Here is a 7,886-nt window from a genome sequence, read left to right as displayed (position 1 = left end):
CATCTGAAGGACAGAGGACACTCGTTTGAGGACCACCAGGTGCACATTTTAGACAGAGAAGATGGATGGTTTGAAAGAGGTGTCAAGGAAGCCATCTACACCAGGGTTGAGAAGCCGTCATTGAACAGGGGAGGGGGTCTACGCCACCACTTATCCCCCACTTACAATGCTGTCCTTTCATCACTTCCCAGGAAACTCAACAAACGTAACCTATTGGCCTCAGGTGAAGATACCAACGATGGTCGTTCAGTCTTGGCCACAGGTAGTCTTAACGACTGTAACGACTGTCATCACAGCAACCAGGAACACTAACGAACCAGCGGTATCGATGACCCTGGATAACGACCCCACTGAGGTTAAATAGCTGAGTTTCCCTGCCAGTCAGTCAGAACTGAAGAAGTCCTTTGGATGAGGGACGAAACGTCTTCCAGTATCTTCAACCAAGTCCAGTTGCCCTTGATTTTAACCTTCGTTGGACATTTTAGGCAACCTGGACACAACAGTTTCCCTTTCTTCTTGGAACATGGACCGTTGCTGCTTTTTTTTATTAGGATGGACTTTTGACCCTTATGCAACTCACTTGTGCTGCCTTTATGTATGCATTTGTTTACTGTAAGTACAGTGTATTTGTTTCAGCAGATTGTTTCTCTCAGGGTCATGTGTGACAAAATGTATCTCTTTCATTTTCTGTCAGCTTTGTCAGAGCTCCCAACAGTTTCCCCTATATGTGATTTTGTTTTTTTGCACATTCGTAACTGAAAATATAGTAGTGGTGGGAAAGCAATTACTCCTTAATTTTATTACTCTTTAATTCCAGAACCCTTGCAGTTAAAGGAGCACAATAACTTTCCAAGCACTGGATTTACATTTACCAGAGTGTAATGATTTCATTACATTTGTCTTTTTTGTTGTTGTTAAGAGGTTGTAAAGCTAGTTGATGTATTGTGCACTTTTTTGCATAATTTTGCAAGACATTTCTGCATTAATCTGGCTGTTGTATAATTCCCTATTGATGCTGGTTTGATGTCATTCAGAAGGTGTTTTAATGACCGACAGTGTTGCCTCAGGTTGTAGCACAATGTTTACAATGCACTCTTGATAACTTGGCTACCAAGTGTCTATGTAAGGGAAAAGGTGCTTTGTTCTAATGTGAGAATGGTTTGTATATGTATGCATTTATTTGGGTATACATTGCATTGAACTGATTGAAGTATTATCAGTAATTCTATTTTTTGACAATACAGTTTCAAAAGAAATGTTTTTGTGTATGCCTTATTTGTTCTGAAAATGTTACAAGAGTAAAACTGTAGGATAGATTAAAAATAAATCAACGTACAGAAATACTTTTAGCATGTAGAATTTATACACAAAGTTTGCAGAATCTTTATGAGACTAACTTCAGCAGGTTAGGTTAATTTAACAGAACAACACTGCATGTACATCAAAATCTCATGTTGCTTTAATAAGTGATAATTGAATACACTAAACATTAAAGGGAAATGTTAAATTAACACAAACAAATGATGTTGGGTCTTTACAGAATAATTTAATAAATTTAACATTAACAAATAACTTTGAATGAACATAATCAAATCATGTTGGTTTTACATGTAAGAATTCCGTATACTAAATTGAATTGAATCATTTCAACTAAAAATAAATATAATATGTGCAACCGATGTACATATTATTTTATGTAATTTCAACGGACTTTTTTTTCAGTGCCTCCAATGGTGGCACTAGTCCTTTCTTGTTTACCACAAAAGTGTCTCCATTTGATTTGGAAAGTTCCCCACTCCAGATGCAGTATAACACATAAGTAAATAGAACAAACAAAAGTCCATTGTCCATTGTGTTTCCATCAGTTATGCTTGTTGCTCAAACACAGTCAAGATGGACTGTCTTTGCCTTTTTTACATGAAGATGAAACAATAATATCATGTTGTTGCTGCGGTTTACATTCTCCCATCATGCAAATCCAATTCAAATACCTTGCAGAATGTTCCGGGTGTATATGTTCAGCCTAAGTGTTTATAAATAACTGTATATTAGTTCATTAGTATTTTATATGATATTTTAATATAGCCTACATTTAATTATCTGTTGGGTTCTTTGTATAGTAGTACTCCAGACCGGTCTTAAGACCACTTTTTGATGGTCTTGGTCTCATCTCGGACTCGACCGCATTTGTCTCGGTCTCGGACATTGAGGACTCGGGATTTTATTTCAAGACCAGTCAAGACCCTAACTTTGGGAATATCAATAAATTGCTTTTGCATTGTCTGATTTGTTAACATCCTAACTTTCATTGGATGTAAAACTTATTGCTTCAAATGCAACCAATAACCCTAATTAAAAATGTGTTGTTACCATAACAACTGTCCCTGTGAGCATGGAAAAGGAGTGTTGAATAAAGATGCTTATGTTGATTTCAAAATAAATTATATATTAACCTAAAAATTAAGTGCTAATTTGTCTGTGTGCAAAATTTAATAACATATTTATTGAACATTTGTTATATTGTCATTGAGGGAAAATTATATCATCACAATTATCATGATTGTTTTATTGCCCAGCTCTACATAACCAGACAAGAACGTCAATGCAGGATAACTCAGCAAAGCCCTGGATTACATTATTTTCATTCAGTGCCATGTGTTTTTAAAATGTTCACATTCTACAATATCAGTCTGCTCATATGTATATGTTTAGGAAAAGACTGTGGTTTTTCCAAACTCCAATCTCCTGCATTAAAGTTAGATATGTTACACGTCCAACCAACACTCTGACCTACACACCTTCACCTTCACCCTCACTACATGAAGGACACACTACTGGCACTGGATATACAGTGAAAGAGAATTCTAAGAGATACTAGAACTGAAACAGAGCAACTCATATAGAAATATTCTCATCTTTCCTCTAATCAAATCTGAAACGAAGATGCAAATCTGTCAACACTGTAAACAACTATGATATTTGAGAAGCAGAGATTCACTTAAGGTGATAATTAAATGTGTATAGAACAATAATGCCCCTCTCTTAGTGAGAATCTGCGGCTGAGCAGGTGCTGTACCACAGTGCACGACATGGTAGCGTCGACCATATAAGACTGGGAAACGTGAACACGACGTCTCTCGCCATCAGAGTGAGACCTCTCATCTTCCTCTCCTTCGCAGTGACGCTGTAGCAGCCGAGCCACTGCCGGTTTGCTCCCTTCACTCCGCCCGGCTGGCTGCCTGCTGCACACCGCGTTTAACGGGAGACACGGCGCGACCGAGGCGAGCACACCACGGGAGCGGATCCGCACCTGCACTGCACGCACTGTGGATTTAAAGACAGGGGAGAAGGAAAAGTTAAAGCCGTCACCGCTGCGACAGGGAGCCGCTCCGGACTGCTGTCCAGTTATCAAGGTAACCAAAAGCAGCTGACCTCTCTTTTTACGCATGGTAACCAGCAAAACGAGCTCGGTCACTGGAGATGTGGTGGTAAATGAGGCGGAGTGAAGAGTGACCTCAAGTCGGTGGTCATCATACAGTAGGCTACCACGACCACCATTGGAAACACAGTCTGTGAACTGCATCTTCTCTGTCCTCCTGAAACTTCAGACCGATGCTTGTGTTCAGGGTGAGGGCTCCAGCTTTTCCTTTCCATCTTAAAATCCCACAGAAACAGGCAGCTCTGTGAGCTGTGGGGTGAAATAATGTGCCTCTCACCTTTAACTGCATCCATAAGAGGATGGTTTCAGTATGCTGGAGAAGCAATGATGATGTCTGTATTACAGAGATGATATGGATAATGTAATGTTGCAGTGCTCTGGCTTTGACCTCTTTCTGTGTGTGTGTGTGTGTGTGTGTGTGTGTAATTGGAATGAGACTGTTGGAAACAGTGCGTTGGTACAAGTCCCTCTGGTGTGGCTTTCCATTTTGCCTCATATCTCGGTGCATTCTGCCCCTGCATGACACCCCCCTTCACACACACACACGTACACATCAACTCTTTCCCCCTCCTTTTTCCCTTCTCTCAGTTCAGTTCAGTCAGCTTTACTGACTTAAAAAAGAATTTCCATGTAAAATACAATTCCTACTAAAAATCTCTTCATCTCCTCTGTGTCTTTGCCTTTGTGCTTGTGTGTGTGTGCTCATTTCTGCAGAAATGCAGAAGCTTCTCATTCCTAACAGATGTTGAGGGTGAAGCTGTGAAATGCATCTGTAGTGAGACAGAAAGAGCCCTTTAGGAGAGACGTAATTGTCACCAGCGGTATTTAACTCTGTCTCCCTCTCCCTCATGCACACGCACACACACACACACACACACACACACACACACACACACGCACACACACGGTCACACTGTCTCCTTGTGTCTGCTGTTGACTCCACATTCCTTGGCTGTGACACGCTGGTGTAGCAGCCAGAGAGCTAGCCAAGAGTGTGTGAGTGTGAGCATCGGTGAATGTGATTGGGTGGGTGCACTCTTCTTGCTCAATATTTGACTCTGCGTGTGTCTGTATGTGCAGTTCAACATATGTGTGTGTACAGTATGGCTCCTTACTCGCTCTGTGCACCTGTATGACCAACAGTGACCAGTGGGAAGCTTGTCCTCCCCCTCACAGTAACATGAGAAACCTTTCATATCTGTCTTTATTGCTGTTCAGTCAATCAGAAACAGTCTCAGCAGTTGTCGCCTATTTATCCCCCAGTCTCCACTCACTTCAGGCCGCCTGCAGGTTCTGGTCGAGCTCTGTCAGTGTGTGTTTGTGTGTGTATGGGAAGAGAGAGAGCAAGAGAGAGAGAGAGTGTAGATTTATCACCTTTCTAACCATTTCATCAGGTGAAACCAGTTTTTCCTCTGAGGGAACTCCAGCCTTCCGGCTGTTTGAGAATGCTGAAGAGATAAAGATTCATTGCTGATGTGAATTTAACGGCGGCACATTACAGATCCAATTCATCTTATGGATGACTGACAGCATAAGGCTGGAAAGATTTGAATGTATCCTCAATTATTTCGTTCTGTTTGTGAGGACACCGAGTTCTCCCTACATACTGTTATATTTCATGTTATTGTAACACCTTTGCATTATGCATACTGTTACATGTACATGTGAAGGCTGAGTTGCATGTCCTGATGTAGGAATTCATCTTAGTGTTTACCCTATTTATTCGTTCTTATGCATTGGAATGTTGCCTTTATTAGATAAGACAAGAATCATGGGGCAAAGGTCCTCAGCCACCACACAATTCAGTTTCCAATAAGACAGAGGTGGGTAGAGTAGCCCAAAGATGTACTCAAGTAAAAGTAGAAGTACTAAAGTAGAAGTAAAAGTGGTCTTCCACTTGAGTAAGAGTACAAAAGTATCTACTAAAAAATGACTTGAGTAGTGAGTAACTTAGTGAGTAAAACAATGGGTCTTTCCCCAAGTCTAGAATTATTTCAGATGGTCTTCCTCAGGTAAAGGTAAAGAAGTGTACATACACACATTTATTTGTGATGAAATGACAAGTCATCATCTCCTGATTAGAAAACCTGACACATTTACACCAGGGCCCTGTTACAGAAAGCGGGATTAGTGGAAATTTTGAGTGAGTATGTTAAGCCTGAGATGAGGGAAACTCTGGGTTTTCTGTTTCAGAGACCGAGATTGGATAATCCTAGATCAGCAACTCCGGCAACTTAACTTAACTTATAAGTTGGACAACCGTCAGTTTCTCTCTAACTCCTCCCCTCCTGCTGAGCCTGAGGTGGCTGTCTGACACACCATTTCATTTCCTCATTCATACTGTCGATATCAAAGTACATATCTGAACGCATTTCCGTCTTTAGAAACATCAAAATCCCAGTTATATAGGCTACTATATAACATGATCTTGAACATGACTGCTTTTATGATCAATCTGTCATCGATGTATGGACAGAGAGTTATATTTGGACATTGTGGATTTATCCTCAGCTCAGAATAAAATCTATAGGCTACAGTGTCCTTCTTTAGAACACTGTGACTCTGTGGACATTAAGGCAGCTGTCAGGTTGGCAACAGTTGCACTGAATCACTTACCGTGGGCTACATTACTGCAGTAATCACTGTTTAAACTAATCTGTCTAAAACTGATCAATGAACAGTAATCTTTGTTGGAGATGATGTGAATATTTCTGAGTGAGGATGACTAAGGTGTAGCTGAAACAAATAAATGTAGCCTAGTTTAAAAGTGAGTTTTTCAATAATAGCTGCTTATGGTCTTAATTTCATTCAATATGAAATGAGCAAGATTTCATTAATGTTAAATAAACGTCTAAAACTAATATAGGAGAATTCCAGAACTTTATTCAATTCAATTTTATTTATATAGTGCCAATTCACAACAACAGTTATAGCGCTTTTCACATAGAGCAGGTCTGGACCATACTCATGTGATATTGTGCATTATCATTCATCAGGTAAGTTTGAGAAACTAGCAAGAAACTGCTGGATTTTGAAAGTATCCAACAGAGAAACTCCCACCCCCTCCCTTCTGGGCTCCTTCCAAAGCCACGCCCCCCAAAACACGCATTGCCGACACCACTGGAGGATGAGCACAGTGTGACGAGTGGAGAGCAGCGGATCACATCAGGGGTAAGAAAACATCTAACTTTATCATTATGAAGTGTTAGTACTCACTATCAAGCTAGCGTGTTATTATTGGATAGGTTTAAAAAGACTGAATTTGATTAAGTAACGAGCTGTCTAGCTAACTGTTAGCAACAGGTAGCTGTGCTAACAGCTGCGGTAACATTGGGCAAAGCTAAAAATAGGCTGATACACATTTTCTCGTTACCATCAGTTACACTACATGAACGTGAACTTCGTGTTAGACTTATAACATGTACGTTGTTTTGCATGTTAGAGATTCCACGGTGACAGCATTTATTTTTTCCAGCATCCTTTGCTCCATCACACTGTGTACATGTGTACATGTATGCATGTATGTGTATTTGTACCTGTATATCATATCCACCTTCAACATGTACATAATGAGAATAGTTTACTCCTGCATCCTTTGCACTCTGATCACTGCACTATTTGTCAATATGTCTGTATTGTTTTGTTCATAGTGTGTATATTAGTATTGTCCACTCTGTAGTTTGTGTCTGATTTTATTTTATTATTATTATATTATTATTTTATTATTCGATAAGTAAGCACATCGTGAGCAATGTACAATCCTGAGTCAAATTCCTCATATGTGTACACATACCTGGCAATAAAGCTGATTATGATTCTGATTCTGATGAGGACTGCATTCCAGAGCCAAGCACAGATCGGGCCAGGACCGGAGTCAAGGCGAAGCAGAGGAGGCAGGGCTGCCAGGGTCCAAGGAAGGAGAGGCAGGACGGGGAGGACAAGGTGCAAGCTAAGAAGCACATCTTCTAGGACCTGCGTCGAGCTTCACACTCCAACAACGGCAAATGAACAGGTGTGTATATACAGGTGCTGGTCATATAATTAGAATATCATCAAAAAGTTGATTTATTTCCGTAATTCCATTTAAAAAATTGAAACTTGGATATTATATTCATTCATTCCACACAGACTGATATATTTCAAATGTTTATTTAATTTAATTGTGATGATTAAAACTGACAACTAATGAAAATCCCAAATTCAGTATCTCTGAAAATTAGAATATTAAGACCAATACAAAAAAAGGATTTTTAGAAATGTTGGCCAACTGAAAAGTATGAACATGAAAAGTATGAGCATGTACAGCACTCAATACTTAGTTGGGGCTCCTTTTGCCTGAATTACTGCAGCAATGCGGCGTGGCATGGAGTCGATCAGTCTGTGGCACTGCTCAGGTGTTATGAGAGCCCAGGTTGCTCTGATAGTGGCCTTCAGCTCTTCTGCATTG

At 40.1% G+C, this 7,886-nt stretch overlaps 1 protein-coding gene across 1 annotated transcript in view; it reads left to right on the top strand.

Moving 5' to 3' along the window:
* Nucleotides 1–3,341: 3,341 nt before the first annotated feature.
* Nucleotides 3,342–7,886, top strand: part of LOC123967457 (junction plakoglobin-like) — a 128,259-nt gene continuing 123,714 nt past the window's right edge. Inside the window, exon 1 of the mRNA XM_046043555.1 lies at nucleotides 3,342–3,413. The gene's annotated coding sequence lies outside the window, so the exon portion shown is untranslated. The remainder of the gene's footprint in view (nucleotides 3,414–7,886) is intronic.

This window comes from Micropterus dolomieu, linkage group LG02, assembly GCF_021292245.1.
Source record: "Micropterus dolomieu isolate WLL.071019.BEF.003 ecotype Adirondacks linkage group LG02, ASM2129224v1, whole genome shotgun sequence".
Classification (NCBI taxonomy): Eukaryota; Metazoa; Chordata; class Actinopteri; order Centrarchiformes; family Centrarchidae; genus Micropterus; species Micropterus dolomieu.
Note: the sequence above shows the minus strand (reverse complement) of the source record. Positions and strands in the feature narration are given on the sequence as shown.